General features: G+C 38.5%; 1 protein-coding gene across 11 annotated transcripts in view; it reads right to left on the bottom strand.

Annotated features, from left to right (window-relative positions):
• tenm3 (teneurin transmembrane protein 3) overlaps nt 1-19,746 on the bottom strand; it is a 1,272,390-nt gene that overhangs the window by 329,102 nt on the left and 923,542 nt on the right. Inside the window, exon 1 of one of the 11 annotated variants that reach the window (XM_049481372.1) lies at nt 4,997-5,572. The exons of the other annotated variants lie outside the window; for them this stretch is intronic. The gene's annotated coding sequence lies outside the window, so the exon portion shown is untranslated. Of the gene's footprint in view, nt 1-4,996; nt 5,573-19,746 lie in introns of those variants that run through there. 11 annotated transcript variants of the gene reach the window in all.

The following is a 19,746-nucleotide window of genomic DNA, read 5'->3' as shown; positions in this document are numbered from 1 at the left end:
AAAAAAAAAAAAAAAAAAAAAAAAAATATATATATATATATATATATATATATATATATATATATATATATATATATATAATTATTATTATTAACATGACATGAAACAGTGTGTATGTGTGTATGTGTGTGTGTATGTGTGTGTGTAGTATGCAAGTGTTAGATGTAAGTAGTTATTACATTCAGGTTGTGTTTTTGTAGTTTGTTACAAAGTGTTTTTTCATGCATTTATGTTTAGCTTGTTTTATCTTTATTATTATTTATTTTGCACGCTTTGCAAATGCGTGTTTTACGATCAGTAAATTTAAATATATTCTGAAATAACATATAATAAATAAACAAATATTTATAGTATATAAATAAATATTTCGATGTTGAATTACTATTCTTTTTATTTTTTTATTACTTTATTTTATTATTTAATGCAATTTAATTAGACCATAAAACAATTTCATATAAATCTAGTATGGAAGATATGAAATATAAATCAAATGCAGGTGTACTTTGTTTAAATTAGTTATTATATAAATATATAATTCATTGTTTAATTACTCAAATGCATTTATCAAATTCGGAAAATAACTATATTCACTTCAGTCCTTTATATGCTCATCCGCTTTAAAATGATTATTATTATTATTATTATTATTATTATTATTATTAGCCGCTGCAGTATCAGTGCTAATGGACGGCTCCTGGGCTGTAATGTGGTGAGAAGTGGACGGTCATCATCAGGGCTATTTCCTGCCCCCCTCCACTCCGTCCTCCTCCACAAAAGAGCCGTTCTGCGGCCCGAGCCAATCTTCGCCCGTATGAATTAAATATGAACTTCGCACTGTATAAACGAGAACCTGAGAGACTCCACCTGCCCGAAAAGGCCCACCGGACCCCAAACGCAGGCCCGGCTAATAAAATAATAAAACAAAGACATATACGGAGGAGGGAAATGTGACCTTGTTCGTTTGGGTGCCGCAGTAAATCAGCCCATATTACGGCCGGGTTCTGGAGGTTCTGGAGGTTCTGGAGGTAATTGAAACTTTTATTCTTTGAGTAATAGCTCAATCTTCCGTAATGTAGTCCATCAACCAGATTACAGCACACTCTCAACATATATATCACACACACACTCACACACACACACACTCGCACACACACTCGCACGGCCCGGGAACTGGGGAAGGAGGCCTGGTTGCTAGGCAATTTGTCAAAAAGCGAGGGAGAGTGCTGTAGGGGTGAGTTACGGAATGGGGTGTAGGAGTGCTTTTTAATGGGAGTGTTCTGTAGGAGTGTGTTTTTAATGGAAGTTTTTTTTTACGATCCATGTTTTAACAGGCGTATTTTTAGGAGTGTGTTATGTAGTGTGCATCAGGAGTGCACTTTAATGTTTTTTTTTAGGTTTTTTTTTTTTAGAAAGGTGTTACAGGGTGTGTATGAATGGGAGTGTTTTGTTGGAGTGTGTTTTTAATGGAAGTTTTTAGAGAAGAGTGATACAGAGTGTGTTTTACAATCCATATTTTAACAGGCATGTTTTTAGGAGTGTGTTATGTAGTGTGCATCAGGAGTGCACTTTGGTGTTTTTATTTTTTTTTAGAAAGGTGTGACAGATTGTATATTAATGGGAGTGTTCTGTAGGAGTGTGTTTTTTACGTAAGTTTTTAGAGAAGAGTGATGCGGAGTGTGTTTCAAGACTGTATTTTAACAGGCGTATTTTTAGGAGTGTGTTACGTAGTGTGAGTAAGGAGTGCGTTTTAATGTTTTTTTTTTTTTTAGAAAGGTGTTACAGAGTGTATATCAATATGAGTGTGTTTTTAATGGAAGTTTTTAGAGGAGATACAGAGTGTGTTTTAGGATCCATATTTTAACAGGCATATTTTTAGGAGTGTGTTATTTAGTGTGCTTTAATGCTTTTTAATATTTTTTTAAGAAAGGTGTTACAGATTGTATATTAATGGGAGTGTTTTGTGAAAGTGTTTTGAGAGATAAAAGTAATAAAAGTAAGTGATTTGTATGATTGTGCGTTGTACGATTATTTTAACATGACTATTTTTAAAGTGTGTCATAAACAATATGTAGCAGTGTGCTTTAACGGGAGTGTTATACAGTGTTTAATAATTGGAGTGATTGCTTTTGTGGAGTGCGTTTTCATGGGTGTTTTTTGTAGGAGTGTGTTTGAGAAGAGAACTGAGTGTGTTCTAGTAGTGTGTGTTTTTTTTTTTGGATTGTGTAATTGAGTTTGCTACAGAGTGAATAGTTGGAGACAGAGTGTGTTCTAGGAGTGTGATGGGAAAACCTTTTAGGAGTGTGCTGTAGGAGCGTTATTTTTAAATGGGGGTGATTTGTGGAGTGTGATTTAATTAGGAGTGTGTTGTAAATGTTATAGGAGTGAACTATAATGTTTTTAACAGTTTGTTTTTAACAGGAGTGTTTTGTGGTTTGTTTTGAAGTGTGTTTTAATGGGAAAGTGTTACGATTAAATTTTTTGTATTCGTATGTGTCTGGCCATCTAATGATTTTGTTGTATATACTACTACTATTACTACTAATAATATTAGTAATAATAATACTAATAATTGATTTTTACAAAATCTAATGGTTGCAAAAGCATGGTTGCTAGGTGATTTGTAAAGAATATGGAGTGTAAAAGAGTGAGAGCGAGTGAGAGAGAGTGAGAGAGAGAGAGAAGAAAAGTGAAAGAGCCTTAATTCTCTCACTCAGATTTTCCTTTAAAAAAAGACGTAAGCTGTTATTCCCACTTCTGCCGGAATCAAAGGCCGGAGAGTCCGTCATCAATCAAACACGGCTTTAATATGAGGCTTAAAGAGGAACCACACAGTAACGCCTGCTGCAGGAGAGACATTAAACACCTACACACACACACACACACACACACTGTCAGTCCGCCGTAACTCTGACAGCTTATTCCTCACCGGCTGTAGGGTCCCCGGCTTCACACACATCTGAAACACAAGACGGCTACATTTTTCCAGCTTTACATTTTTCCCTTTTACTGCCTGCCTCTCTTTTTTATCACCCTTTCTCTCTCTATTTTGTTTCTCTCTTTCTCTCTCTCTCCTTCTCCGTTAAAAAAAAAGATGCTGCACATGTTTAATATTACGAATGCAGGCTTGTTACAGTCCCTCTCTCTCTCTCTCTCACTGTGCTACAATCTATTCACATATTCAGATATAATGAAACAATGCAATAATAGTGTGTGTGTGTGTGTGTGTGTAAGTGTATTATGTGTGTGTGTGTGTGTGTGTGTGTGTGTGTGTATTCACCTCACCATACTGAAATAATGAAATAACAGTGTGTGTGTGTGTGTAGTGTGCAATTTGTGTGTCCATGTGTGTAGCACTGTTGAATTACTGCAATATATACCCCTATATATCTAGTTATGTTGAAACCATGCTCTAATATAGTGTGTGTGTGTGTGTGTGTGTGTGTGTGTGTGTTGCTTTCCAGTAATTCCCCTTGCTATACTGTAATAATGCATTTATAGCGTGAGAATGTGTGTGTGCACGCATCTTATGCATGCAGTATTATTGCATGAATATAATGCAGTGAGGTGAACACACACACACACACACACACACACTGTTTTACAGTACCAAATCAACAGTGCTACACATGGACACACACACACACACTTCGACATGTATTCAAATCACTCAAACACTTAATTACTGCACTAAAAAAATACATACATTCTCTCTTTCTCTCTCTCTCTCTCTCTCTCTCTCTCTCTCTCTCTCACACACTCTCTCTCTCTCTCTCTCCTCTTGTCCAATTCCACCTAATCACGCAGCGTGCATCTCCGGCCGCCGCCACGCACCAGACACACACAGCAGCCTCACACACTCCGAGTGTAGCCGAGCATGCAGGAGCTTCCAGAGCTGGAGCTGTTTCCAATTAGCCGCGCCGTGTAAGTGTCTATTGTGGAGGGGCATCACACTACACACACACACACACTCTTACACACACATTTCGACAACACAGTGACCGCTCTGATCTCTCCCGTAACACTCCGACAGAATACACCCGCAGCGCGAGAGAGAAAAAGAGGGAGAGAGAAAGAGAGAGAGACAGAGAGATGGAGGAGGAATAGAGTCAGAGTGAATGGGATTAATGCACTGAAAAATAAATGGATCCAATGTGAATAAACCTTCCATACGATTCCATAGGAACAGACTCAGAGCGGCGTTTAAGCATTTTCTCATTTTCTCAGCCATCCCTTTGATCTCTTTACCCTTTTTTATATGCTTCAGTTCAACACACAAGCCGTGGGATACCAACCGCACACACACACACGCTTTTCCAGCTTTCCCAGCTTTCCCAGGTATTTTCTTAAAAAATCCGGAACAGACAAAAAGGAAAAAACATGGAAAACCAGGAAAAGAGTCAAATTCACTCCATTAAATCAGTGCTTAGCTTGATGTGTGGGCTGGAAACACTGTCTGCAGACTGCACTTTTCCAGCATTCCCAGCTTTTCCCTGGAAAAAGACGGAACGTAAAAACAGAAAACCTGGGAAAACCAGGGAAAAGCAGGGAAATACAGGAAAAGAGCCTAATTCAATCCATCTGATCTGAGCTTAGAGTGTGTGTGTGTAAGTGTGTTTTTGCATGTGTGTGTGTGTGTGTGTGTTAACACAAGTATGAAAGACTTCCACATTTATGCTGCACGGGGATTCAGAGCACGCACGCACACACACACACACACATCCCAACACACACTCACGGAAAACAGGCACACGCTCGGACAATGAGGCACAGCTTAGGAAAGTGAGCTTGTATAGAGAGGAAAAGGGGAATAAAAGAGGGAACAGAGAGAAGAAAGGAAGAATAGGGAGCAGAGCGAAGAAGTGTGTTTGGAGAACCGTGCGCAAGAAGCTAGAGACAGAGCGAGGGAAGGAGTGAAGAAAGGAATGAGAAGGACAGAGAGCGAACGAAAGAGTGAAAGAGTGAGAGAGTGAATGAGAGTGTTTTTTTTTTTCTTTACCTTTATCCGGACTCCTCCAGTGGTGACCTGAAGGGTTAAACTGACCCCCCCACTCCAGGGCTGCACCGGATCATCCAGACCCAGCTCACTTAAGGTCCTCTTCGCATTCCACACACACACACTCTCACACACACTCTTGCGCACTCTCACACACACACACTCTCTCGCGCACACAATCACAGGGTGCAGAAGCCGCCGCGATCCGAAGGTGCGTCCTCAGATGAGGAGATGTGGAAAGGTGGGAAAAAAAAAAACGGAAAACCCGGATCTTTACACGGAAAGACGGAAAAACATGAGGAAAAAAACGGAAAGAGGAAAGAGGGAATAAAGATCAGTCCTTCTTTCAGAAAAACGGAAAAACAGAGGGATTCAAATCATTCCGTACAGCTCGGAATAATGCACGGATCGCTCTCGCGCTCTCCACCGCTGCTGCTGCTGCTTCCAATTGACTGTTGCTTGTCTCGCTCTATCTCTCTCTCTCTCTCTCTCTCTCTCTCTCCGTATCCGTGTGTGTGTATCTGTGTCTGTGTGTCTGTGTGTGTGTGTGTGCTGACGGCTGAGGCTGCTGTGTAACACTGGGAAGTTCGCTGCTCTCAGCAGAGCCTCCGTTCCGCACGGCCGGAGGCGAGGATTGTGATTGGATGAGGTGGCCGGCAGGGGGAGGAGAGAACACACACATGCACTCATACATACATACACACACACACACACACACTCTGGAGGAGGGGCGGGGCTTCTTACCCACTTAAACCATTTGGAGGCAAAAGCAGAGAGGAGGTCCTTCCCCACTCTCTCTCTCTCTCTTACTCTCTCTCTCTCTCTTTCTGAAACACACACACACACACACACACAATACACATACACAATATATACACACACAAAGAAGTATAGGTGTATAGGTGCCCGTGTGTGTGTGTTCTTTACAAAACTAAACCTAATCTCGTGATAAATCACATCCACACACACACACAAAAAAAAACTAACAAAAAAAAAAAAAACACACAAATGGACAAGATGCTCTCTCTATCTGCTACAACACACATAATACATACACACACAATATATACACACACAAATAAGTGTGTATAGGTGCCCGTGTGTGTACATCCTTCACAAAACTAAACCTAATCTAGTGTTAAATCACATCTATTCACACACACACACAAAAAACACACACCTGGACAAGATGCTCTATCTTTCTCTATCTCTCTTTCGGAAACACACACACACAATGTACATATACACACACACACACACACACACACACACACACACACACACACACACACACACACACAAAGAAGTGTGTAGAGGGGCCTGTGTGTGTGTGTGTTCTTCACAACTCTAAACCTACTCTAGTGTTAAATCACAGTCTGTTACGAGACTGGCCCGAACCGATAACAGGCTCAGAACAAAGCAGCTCTAATATTAGTAATTATTATAAATAGTAAAATATATTGATTTCAGTAACAATCCCGAAAATTTGGATTAAACTACATGATCAACACACTGCTCCTTATTTTATATACAACTACTACTACTACTACTACTAATAATAATAATAATAATAATAATAATAATAATAATAACAATAATAAAATCAGATTAGACTGATCAATCAGAGGCCTGGTTGCTAGGTGATTTGTGAAGGAGAAAGAGAGAGCGCACGCGAAAGAGAGAGAGAGAGAGAGAGAGAGAGAGAGAGAGAGATCATTGTTTCTATTTTTTGCTTATATTACTTAATTTTTTAATGCATAAAACTATATTATGTATTAACTATTGCATAAGAAATAACACTCAGTATGTTTTGTTTTTAATACATATATATTTTCTTCTCAATTTTCTGACATAATATAATATTGTTTTTTAGATTTCATCAGAATTTCATGAGCATTACGTCAAAAAGTGAAGAAAATTTTCTCCATAATGCGAATGTGGCATTTTTAATTCCTTATTCTATATTAGTCATAAAGAACGGACCAATAGAAATTCCCCTAAATTATCTGAAATAAAATCTTTCACATTGATTTCCACTGAAAGCAGAAGAAGGTTTTCTCTCCTCCTGTACAGCTCACATGTTTTTGAGATATGAGGATTTTGATTGACAGCGACAATACCTCTACAGTATGTAGCACATTTCTCCTACTTATTATAAAGTATGGGCCCACATCCAGACAAAGTGTGTGCGTGTGTGTGTGTGTGTGTGGACCCAGTTGAACAGTAATGAAGGGTGTAAATAAAATGTGCGCAGGTCATTCGCTGTGATTTAGTAGCCGAGGCCGAGAACACAACGCACATTTGTGCATAAATGCACGACGTTACGAGCGCCTCCGGGCGAGTTTCAGGAGAAACCATTAGCTCCCAGAAAAGAGAGAGAGAGAGAGAGAGAGAGAGAGAGAGAGCGAGCTGTGAAATATTGCAAATTCTTTTCTATTCTGTGTTTATGAAGAGCTGTGCTAATAAAGCAGTTATTTTATTAATACTCCTGCTTATATTTCAGCTGAATCAGTGAGTAGGAAGAATCTGATTCTGTATTATTGAGGAACCAAAGAAACACTTAATTTAGTAGTATAAGTGTTGAACCGTGCGTTATATTATGCCTTTATCATGACTTATTTTAATTTATAAGCAAGATATTTATATTAAATCTGCAGGGAGAGACGTGTGTGTTTGTGTGTGTGTGTGTGTGCGTTTATTTCAGGGCTTTATGACTGTTACAGAGCACAAATAAGGCAGGTTGGAGTGTCTCCTGTCAAAATGACTCAACATATAAGAGTCAACAGTCACAGATCAACTTCAACAAAGATCAAGTATAAAATATATTAAAGTTTATTTTTGGGATTGAAGAAACACACTAGTGCAAGATTTCATAATTTCATAGATTAACTGTTTAAATGCACTTTGAAATGTGTATTTGTAACTAGTAGAGACCAATTCTGATATTAACTATTAAAAGTTTAGTAACAGAATCTCAAATTTTACTGATCAACTTATACATCTGTACAAGAGGACATTTTTAAAGTTTTAAAGTACTACAACACCTGTAAATATACAATTTACACTTGTTTGCAGTTTTGAGGTGAATTATTAGGTTTTAGATTTGTTGCCTTTTTATTGTTGTTATACATGATAAATATAATTTGAACATATTTATTATTATTTTTTACTATTTTATGTATTTTTTTATCTGATTTTTTTTAAAATATGGAGGTGAATTACGCCATCTGTACTAATAGAAATTCTAATTGTATTAATTAAAATCAAAATATGTACGAACAATAAAAAAAAAAAAAAATATATATATATATATATATATATATATATTTTATTTATTTTATTTGATTTTTTTTTAGACACTATTCACACACTATTCATCACCTCAAATGATGTGCCTCAATAGGCATGGTGGACACTGATTTACCATTACACTGTGTGTGTGTGTGTGTGTGTGTGTACTGTACTGTTAGCTGTCCTGTAGCTGCTTCATTAAGTTGTAAATTAAGCAGAGCTGCAGTGGGGTAAGCAGTATATCCATCAGCCGCTGAAGTGTGAGGACTTTTTCCCAGCCCAGCCCTGTCACCATACACATAACACACACACACACACACACACACACACAGGCTGCAGAATAATCCACCCTGGGAAGTGGCTGTGCTCGTCCCCAGACGCCACACTTAACATGCAGTATTTATTCAGGCTGCGTGCTGATTCGCCCGCGCGTCTGCGCGAGAGCGTGTGAGCGACGGCGCTAATGAGCGAGAGAGAGAGACAGAGAGAGAGGGGAAGAGGACGCGGGGTGACAGTGCCGGACAGGTGAGGTGTGATGGACAGGTGAGACGGGACGCAGAGGGACAGGAGTAGGTGCGTATGCAAATTCACTGACACCAAGTACACCTGCAACACAAATCACGGAGAGCATAATAATAATAATAATAATAATAATAATAATAATAATAATAATAATAATAATAATAATAATGTGGCCTTGAACTGTGTAGATTAAACTGTACTGATATTACACTTATTAGTTCTTATGGGGCAAATACAGGTATTTCACCATTGTCTGCCTATTATACATCATAATACACAGATTACATTACTTACTGTATAACAGTGAGCTGTATTCACATCCAATCCCAAGTTTCTGCACCTCCGGGCAACTTAAATATAGAGCTGATGTTGTATGAATAAATGTAAAAAAGTCACATTTTCCAGATACACACTGCTCCACTTTCTAATACACACTTACAAACACTTCACACTTCACAACTTTCAATGGAAGTCAATGGAAAGTTTTTTTTTAATTTTTTTTTTTTATATTTTAGTCATTTAGAATAATTTCTATTCATAAAAATTAAAAATAATGATGGCTAGGCTTGCATTTATGGAAAAAAAATAAGAAGTAGATTTTTCCCTCCTTTTTATTGTTTTATACATGTGATCATGTTCAATATAATTTTGAAATATTTATTTTATTTTATTGTATGCATTTTTTTCATATCTGATTTTTTTTGGACTATGGAGTGATTTTTATTTTATTTTTTATATTTGTTTATATTTGGTTGCATTGTTAACATTTCTATTGTAATTCTATAGATATGTAGAGAATAATGAGAATAAAGAATAACTACTGAATGAGAGGGTGTGCCCAAACTTTTGACTTGTACACTATTTATAAAGTAAACTGCTGTCCATTAACAGAGCACATTGAAAAAAAGGGACATTTACCAATTTATTTGTTAGATTTTTTTGGTTATTTTTATATTTAAAATATAATTGTATTATTTTTAAATGCTGGATTTTAAACTGTACTGATCGTGGTTTCTGTGGCAATAAAATATTGACACTGTTTAACTGGTGTCCAGTTTCAGACCTGCCTGTTCCAGTTTTCCCATTAAACACACACTCATGTTCCGTCTCGGTCCCCTGTTCTTCGTGGTTCTGCAGGAGAGAACATAGGGAGGATTTTCGGTATTTTTATCCTGAAGAACTCGATGTATCCAGCACACTGAGCTTTAGCACACACACACACACACACACACACACAATCACAAAATATTTTTTAAATTTCTGTTTCTCTCTTTTTCACACAAGAGACTGAGTATAATATCTTTTTTTATAAATTACAGTTATAATACATGTATAAAAACATAATTACACTGTAATTTGTAATTTTATACTTATTTGTAATCATACTTCTAACAGCTGCACACACACACACACACACACACACACACACACACACACACACACACACTCCTTAAGGCCCTGGTCTGAGCTCATGCAGAGTGTGAGTTCAGTGAGGGTTCAGGATCAATCAGAACAGACCAATCGTCCTTCCGGCCAAATCCAACTCACCCCGCTCTACAGGTCAGCAGGGGTCAAGTGACGCCCCTCTGACACACACACACACACACACACACACTCATTCATCTTCCTCTAACCGCAGGAACGACTGACACGCTGCCATTATCAACTCCCACATCTTCATTACTGCAGGTAAACCATCCTCCACTCCTCCCCTCCACCACAGCCAGCAGGTTAATATTCTGCAATTACACATACAGAATTAGAAGCTGTAATTAAATATCCAGGATGAATTTCTGATAAAATATCCAGTATGAAATTTTAATTACATATTCAGGATGATGTTTGAATTAAATAGTAAAATGTTAAATATCCAGAATTAAATTATTATTACAAATCCAGGATGTCATTTTAATATCCAGCTCTTATTAAATATCCAGTATGAAGTTTTGATTACATTTCTAATATGGAATAAAAGTTTCATTTAAAATATATATATATATATGTTTGTGAATTTTAAATGTTATACGCAATGTGAAATTGTAATTTAATATATTATTATTATTATTATTATTATTAGTATTATTATTATTATTATTATTATTACAGATTAAATATAACATTTATCAACATGCCAAGTTACTTCAAGCCCACTTCCCTCCCTCTCTCCCTATCTCTCTCTCTCTCTCTTTCTCTCCCTCTCTCTGTCACGCACACACACACACACACACACTCCTGAGGGATTAGGTGAGTGCTGGTGTGTAACTCTGAGGGCAGGTGAGTGTAAAAGCTGTTTTTGCTGCAGATTATTATTGTTAATCATTTTACAGTCAGAATATAAACACCACAGTGTACAACACACACACACACACACACACACACACACACACACACAGTCACAGTTAGTCAGTCAGAGCTGAAGAGCTGGAATCACTCAGTCGGAGCAGGTTTCAGCAGTAAATACAGAAATATTCGGCCCGAGCGCAAATCAGTCGACGTCCTGCAGGACATAATGGACTATTGATTTTGTAACCACTCTGAGGACACTGCCGAAGGTTTAATGGTCTTCGCTGTTCTTAATACACCCCAAAATTAATAAAACATAATTATCTTGTCTTTATGGCTCTGCCTGGAAGAGAACACTGAGGATCAAATCCACCAGAACTGCAATTTAATCCACCACACTGCAGCTCCAGCTCTCTATTTAACACACTGACGTGTGTGTGTGTGTGTGTAAGTGTGTGAGTGTGTGTGTGAGAGAGAGAGTTCTGTATGTATAAAAATAATTTCCCTTTCACACACAACAAAAGTAAACATGGTGTTTAATGTAACAACAACAATCAATTAAGAGTGTTTCAGTGTGTTAAACTCTTATTATAAAGTTCAAGCATACGCAAATGAATGCAGTAAGGTGACAACCTTATAATATATCTATATTATAATATAGATTACGCTGATGCTACACTGAATTGACTGTAATTGTGGAGACAATACAAGAATATTACTGTACTCTCTTAGTCCATATTTTCCTTAGCTTTCAGATGCTGCTTCTGAATCTATCAGCTTGTCCAGAAATGCATGTGTACAACTCAAAGCTCAAAGTAGTAAAAGTGAATCACGCTCCTCAACTGTAGGGGGGGCCTTGGAGCAAAAACGAAAGACCAATTCCCATGTAGTTTTATATACAGCTCTGGAAAAAAATAAGAGAGCACTTAAAAAGGTTGAGTTTCTTTGATTGTATCAAATAAAAAAAAACATCTAGAATATTATCAAACCTGAACTGCTTATTTTTTTTCACCAGGAGTAAAGCAGCATAAAGTTATCCAAAAGCAGTGTGTAAGACTGGTGGAGGAGAACATGATGCCAAGTTGCATAAAAAAAAAAAAAAAAACTGTGATTAAAAAACAGGATTATTCCACCAAATATTGATTTCTGAACTTGTTTTCTTTGTATTATTTGAGGTCTGAAAGCTCTGCATCTTTTTTTTATTATTTCAGCCATTTCTCATTTTCTGTAAATAAATGCTCTAAATGAGAATAATAATAAAAAAATAAAAAAATAATAAAACAAAAATGCTCATTTTACTCAAACGTACCGATAAATACCAAAATCAGAGAAAATGATTCAGAAACTGAAGTGGTCTCTTATTTATTTATTTATTTTTTTAAATAATTTTATAAAGAAAAAAATTTAGGAAAATGAAAAAATAAAATTTCATTCACTAACCTGCCAAACCCTATATACTATTTTAATCTTAATACACAATTAAGATTAGGGTATAGTCTAAACCACATGTAATTGGGACACAGCCAGAGTCTGTCTGTCTGTTTGTCTCCATCTGTCTGTCTGTCTGTCTAGCTTTCTGTCGCCCCCTATCCATCCAGTTTGGGTGTAAACTGCGTCTCATTATCAGCAGAAAGTAAAGCAGGTTAGAGCGGCTCTGAGGATCAGTGTGAACTCCTCAATGAGGAGCAGAGGAAAGAGGAGCAGAACGTGTGAGATACACACACACACACACACACACACACACACACACACACACAAACACACACACACAGACTCTCTTATAACTTCCTCAGGTTGAGTAGGTGCTAATGGTTGGCTTCTATTAGCACATTGCACCTTTTATCAGAACACACACACACACACAAAGGTAGTCAAAAAACACTGTATTTTACTGTATTTTAAAATATCTCATAACCTTTATAAATGCCATATTTAATTATCTGTTTTCTAATCCATCAAATGCAGTAAATAAACAGTAGCTGTCTATTTAAAGCAGAAGTGAGAGGATGTGACTTATTTACACTTACAGCATTAATTCGCAGATCAGCATGTGCCATTTGTGCAGGTCTGTATACAGTATAATACATCTCTAAATTTAGACGTAAATGTATTAAAAGACAACCAGTTATTGTGTGTGTTTGTTAATGTTTATACATTAAAATATGTTACTGATACATTCATATTTTTACATGACACATGTTGTAATTTATTGTTTCTCACTCGCTTTACTTTGAGGAAAGCTACACCAATTTACACCTAATTTGTGTTTGTATAAGTAACAGAGAAGATATTTTAAGAGATGTAAGTTTCCAGTTTATGGTGAATATCTGTTATAACTGTGTAATTACACTCTAATGTAATGTAATAACAATAACCACTTATGTGGTTATGTATTCACACTGAGTTAGATCACAGTAGTAAACCATGTGTAATTACATGCATCAATTTCAGTTTTGACAAATGCCTACATTATAATGCCTAATTAACTGTTTATAACCATATTAGAGAGAATGCACTGTTACAGATGTTGAGAAGTATACGTGTGTAATGACATACATCAAAACTGAAGCTGATAACTGCATAACTGTAATGCATTCGTAATAATAAATACAGCACTACTAATTACACTATTATACGATTATTAATAAGTTATTACAACAGGTAGTGGTAATTCAACATTAGGGGCTTGGGTTATATACAATATAATCGATACAATATGATATTGATGAGGTCATATGTGATATTATCGATATGATACAATATCGGAACAATAAAATATTATCAAATTACATTGCTCATGATGATTAGACTATCACGCTACTGTGATTAAGTGATACTCAATATATTAAAAGACTAAATATCTACGAAACTTGACAGCATCTGTGTTACTGAAAAGGATAAAACACTTGTATATATATATATATATATATATATATATATATATATATATATATATATATATGCAAAAATATCCAATATCAACATCTGACACGTATCGTTAATGTATCACAAATGAAATCTATACGTTATATCACCAATATTTCAATACTTTGGCCCACCCTTACTCAGCATGCTCACCTCACTGACCCTAGATCTTATGGCTGAATGCAATTAAATTATCACAGCAGTGTTCAAAGTTCAAAATCTTGCTAAAAAGCCTTTTTTATCTTCAACAAAAGCAGGATAAACTCTTCATAATACGCCTAAATTTAGATAAAACAATTATTGAGCAAAATTATAACAATAATCAGGCATCATCAGTGCAGTGATCTGTAAATGTGCTGAAATATTGTAGGCTGGTGAATGCACGTCCCAAAGTAAGTCCCGAGCAGCAAACAGCAAAACAACAACTCTAAAAACATCGGCAATCCCCGACCAGCCAGATCCAGACACTCTACACTCCTCCGCAAAATTACCCCGCCGAATATTACCGTCTCCTCCCTTACACTCTCACTTTAACGACCTCTCTCGCGTCTCATTCCTGGACATTGTTCGGGACGCAATCTACAGAAACGCGGCACTATAAAGCGCAGGCTAAATCGCGGCAGGCCATGCCCATTTTCCCGGCCATTTGGCACGGGGGGCTGAATGCTCGCGGCCGGTGTGTTTGCTGGTGCTCTGCTTGCTCAGAAGGAATGAATATTCCTGATAATGATGCAAATGCACATGCGGAGGGAGGGCCGGAGCGATGTGAGTCAATAGCTTGTCTCTGCCTGCTAGAGTCTGCGCTGGCTCCAGCATTGATCATCCGCTACATTTGCCTTCCTCCTACGAATCGGAGGGGGGGAAAAGAGGGAGACGGGGAGCGGGAGAGTATATTTACAGAGATACGTAATGATATCATATATCAGAACTGACCCAGTGGTGTGCAAAAATGCCTCATTTACAGGAGAACAAAGAATTATACAAAAAGGAGAGCGTGCTCGGATGCGTATCTATCCCGAACGGGCCTTTATTCCGATGCTGATAATTGGGGAATGGAGGTATGGAGGTGAGTCAAATCAAAAGTAACACGGCACACTTGAAAGCGGTCCTCTAGCTCGGGATTCTTGTTAAATATGTGTTTTCTCGGCTCTTTGGACCTCTTGGGTCACATATGCTTGTTTTTGTCACCGCTAAAAAGCAGAAGCCTGATTTTTTAGATGTGGTACACCTCAGGGACCGGATTTGTGACCTGTGTTGTTCTCTAATCTGTGGTTGCAGCTGTTACCAAGGCCAATTTCATGGCATTTTCATACCAAAATATCATATTTCAAAGAGAACACAGCTCAGACTCAAAATATCATCGCGATCCGGACAAAACCTTGTCCAGTAATAAGAAAAAATATCAGGATACCCAAAGATAACCTTTGTATTCAACAAATTTAAGCAAATTTAGAGCCTCTATGGCTTTGTCTCACAATACTTGATGTCTGGGCTGAGCCCTACTAGAGAACATGGGGAGCTACTGAGCCACCAGGCACTTGACAGCAAACACCACGTCCAAGTCTTGCTCAGGAGGAATTGGTGGATTTCTTGACAGGGTTTTTGCATTTCTTGTACAAGACATCCACATATACCAGCCACAACCAACTCTAAGGAGGACCAGGGAAGGCACAGTGTCCCAGAAAAGTCCAAGAAGTGTCTAAGAGGTGCAAAAAAGATCAGCACCTGTCAAGAGTACTTCAAGTAAAAGGAAACCAGTAAACGAGATCATAGCCACGCAAGGCTCTCGTTGATGGTCTCATGAACATGCAGGATCTACTGTTCTGACATCTGAGGTTTCTCTGTATTCCAATATATCTTCAATATATCTTCAATATATCTTCAATCTAGCTTCTCTGTAACATAGTGAACGAATCATAGCAGCAGTCTAGTCATGAATCAACAGGGCGATCTAATCTGTTTCAGGAGCTTAACTCAGACTGGCTCTTACCAACACTAGACTTGAAAGCGGATCTCCACGCTTCAAAGATCTTGTCTGGTCAACAAACAGATGACGCTCACTGTCCTGCAGGTCTGAAACGATTTCCCAGAGGCTCTAGATTGCGAGGGGTACCACTCTGCTGCCAGTTAATGAAGCCCCTAGTGTTTACGCTCTCAATGAAGCACATGGTCAACCTGCTAACAGAGCATTAGATATAAAGCACCTCAAGATAAAAGGTCCTCAGAACAGGGGTATAACGTCTTCTGACTATCTGTAGACACGTCATTAATGGGCATTCTCTCTCTCTCTCTGCATATATACATCTCTTCTGAATACAACTCCCCTGAGATCCAACGCTGGGCCTTTAGACATATTCCCGCAGCTCAGAGACAGCAGAGCTTTTTATATCTACTGCTCTCTCCTTTTCTCTCTCTCCTTCTCTCTCTCTTTCTTTCTCTCTCTCTCTCTACGGGAGTGTGTGAGGCCCCATGCAGCTCCAAACAATGTGGATTAAACAAGTGGAGTAGGAGAAGGTGAAGGAGAGAGAGAGAGAGACAGAAAGATAGAGGAACAGTGCAAGAGAATGAGAGAAAGTAAGAGAGAAGAGGAGAGAATAGTGAGAGAGAAGAAAACTAGAAAATGGCAAGAGCAGAGAAAGAGAGACAGAGAAAGAGAGAGAGAGAGAGATATGCCATCGTATTCAGAGAGCCCGTGGCTTCCCGCAGAGTCCGGCCCAAGGGCTAAAGCACCCGAAAATAGAGCCCAAGACTGAAAAAAGAGAAAGAAACGAGGGAGGGTGAGAGACTAGCTATAACAAAAAAAAGGTGAAAAAAGCTGAATATTAATAAAAATGGTGGGAGTGGGGATTTGGATTTTTTCGTTATTGTTTAAACAGCGAATTCTCTCCCGCTCTGCTGAACGTCATGCAGATCGGCTATAATTGTGGCGCTGTCAGAAAGATTTCCAGCCGATGCGAACCCTGAGCCGAAGCTAAATAACACCGCCGGGGTGATGCTAAAGGCCGGGGCCCGCTGCACTCGCCCATTCACTCTAATCAGGAGCCCCGCTGTTTTACTGCGGCTCGGACGGCACAAAGGAGCTCCAGCAGGACGCCCCAAACACCCTCGGCTCCCGCACGGCTAATATCACCCGCTAACACTCGCATTAGTGGAACAGGTGATTTCCCAGCAGCCCCCAGGCCTGGCCAATCACGAGCACACTCACACAAATGAGGAGGGGGAGCAGTATTCATAAATACACACAGGCTTAAAGATTTCATGGAGGAATGTGAATATATTGGAAACACCAGCTGTCCTTTAGACTGCGCCTGACTATTTCCCAGGATTCAGGAATATAGCACCAGTAATCAATGCAGCCTCATATACCCATAGTCTACAATATCAATTATCTACAATATCTCGCCTGGAGTGAACAGAGCAGTGCCCCCTGCTGGGTACGGGGCTGAATAGTCTCGGGTGGAGTGCCCCTGTCAGAATGCCAACGCTAATCTCTGACAATAGGTGAAAAACTCTAACAAATCAATAGACAAAGTATAAAGTCTGGACCTTAGAGTGATGCAAAAATAACAGGTCACCTAGTCCAGAAGTCGTCCAACTGTTACCAGTGAATTAGAGATCATGAGGGAAAATCAATCGGCTGTGTATCAGACGATTTTCAGCCAAAAATATATATATTTCTCTGATTTAGCCGATCAGATTTGGGAACTGGGTTAAGCAGTTAAGTTAAGCAGCGTAGTGTGTGGATCACTGTTGAAGTTGCTCGTCCAACCTCGAAATGGATCTCCAAAGCTGGAGTACAGCTGCAAATACACACTTGAGGAACCCCGCTTTCGTGACTCGCTCGTCAACAGCTAAAGATCTGCTGCAGGCCCATTTTTTGCAGTTTCTGCAGTCCATATGTCCATAAAGGTTCTTTACCCTACCCTACCCCTTATTTTAGCCCAATCAGTGAGTAGCAAATCTAACTACACTCTAAAAAACAGAGGTACAATGTGAGTACTTTTTTGTACTCAAAGGTACATTCTTTATAATTGTACCCTCCATGGTACAATACTGGTCTTTACAGGGTCAGATTTGTTCCCTTTGAAGTACAAAGGGTTTTCTAACAGCAATAAGTACAAATTTGTACCATTTAACCTGCAGCCAAAAGGTACATTCAGTATTCTGTATCACTGTACTAATAAACAATACATACTTTAATTGCACATTTTTTATTTAAAAGCCAGACAATTTTGGATCATCAAGTTTTTGAGCCATATTTGATGATAATTGAGTTGATGATAATGTTTATAATCTTTATAATCTATACTGGTGCAAAAACAATATAAGGTACAGCCCCAGTGAAAAGCTTTGTACTCTTTTAGGTACAAATATGTACTTACTTTTCTTAGTGTGTAGCATTCTAATAGAGCAGCAGCAGTTAGAAAGTTAACAAAATCACGTTCAGACTGTTTTAAGTGCTGGATATACAGCGTTTTCGGTCGTTTCCACTTTAAACTCCACATTGCAAAACTGTTCGGAGACTCTCTCTGCTGGAGCTCAGCCGGAATGGTAGATTTCTGTTGTTACTTTCTAAATAATAACTATAATAGCTATAATAGCTATTTTAAGCAGTACGATAACGCCAGAATACTGGCAGTGAGGCAAGGAACCATAATATTGTTTTATAGATATAAAGTAATTATTTACCCACATATATATCTCTCCTGCAATCTGTTTATTTGGTAAATAAAGTGCTTACACTTCTTTATAATCTGTAACAAGTTTACCTGGCATCTAAATGCGAAGTAAATATACCAGGTGTGGACAGACACACAAGCATAAGAGCAAGACCTTAAAGCAATGCAAGAAAGGTCACCTTGTCCAATGGTAGGGTACCTGTGTGCCAATTACTGTACCTGTGGGAGGTGACATACAAGCTTTAGAACTGGTCCTACGGGTGAAGGATAACAAGGTGGTCAACCAGTCCAGTCAACCAATGAGTTATGTGAATGGCTGGGTACCTATTCACCATTTATCTGTGGGAGGTGATAGCACCAGGTGTGGAGACACAAAAAGGAGACATACTGTAGAAGAAGTCCAAACGTCTATGTGGACAGCAGGATACCTGTGAGCCATTTACCTGAGCGAAGTGAGGGCACCAGCTGTTCTGGACAGGCTGGAATCAGAACTGGACCTCAGAGTGGTGGAAGAAGGTCACTCGAATTCAAAAGGTCATGCGAACAACCAGGTTTACCTGAGTTTCAGGTGTCTCTCTTAAGAACAATAAATGAAGGTCCACCTCACGTCCTGTCTGGACGTCTTAATGTTAGATACTACAGATACAGGTATTTTACAATCCATATCTCACAGAGTTATGGTATGTTATGGAGGTGAGCTACAGTAAATCAAAGTACCTGACAGTCTCTCCACCACACCTGAGGCATTACATTCACATAGTACACATTCTGTCTACATTCAACTAGTAATAGCACAGCTCTGTCAGCACATATGTCAATATGTACACACTCACACATGCTGAGCTGTATTGTAGCTTTCTTCCTGTAGATAATACCTGTGATCAGGTGTGTGTGTGTGTGTGTGAGAGATATGGAGAAGCTGCTATTACACTGATAACAGCACTTGTACAGGGAGGGGGCTCAGGTGGGCTGATATGGAAGCTAACATAAATAAAGAAAAAAAGAAAAGCACAGATCCCGCTGTTCAGACACTGATATCTATTTAAATACACT

The sequence above is a fragment of the Astyanax mexicanus genome, chromosome 7, assembly GCF_023375975.1.
Source record: "Astyanax mexicanus isolate ESR-SI-001 chromosome 7, AstMex3_surface, whole genome shotgun sequence".
Classification (NCBI taxonomy): domain Eukaryota; kingdom Metazoa; phylum Chordata; class Actinopteri; order Characiformes; family Acestrorhamphidae; genus Astyanax; species Astyanax mexicanus.
The sequence above is the reverse complement of the archived record's forward strand: the minus strand, read 5'-3'. Positions and strand labels throughout refer to the sequence as shown.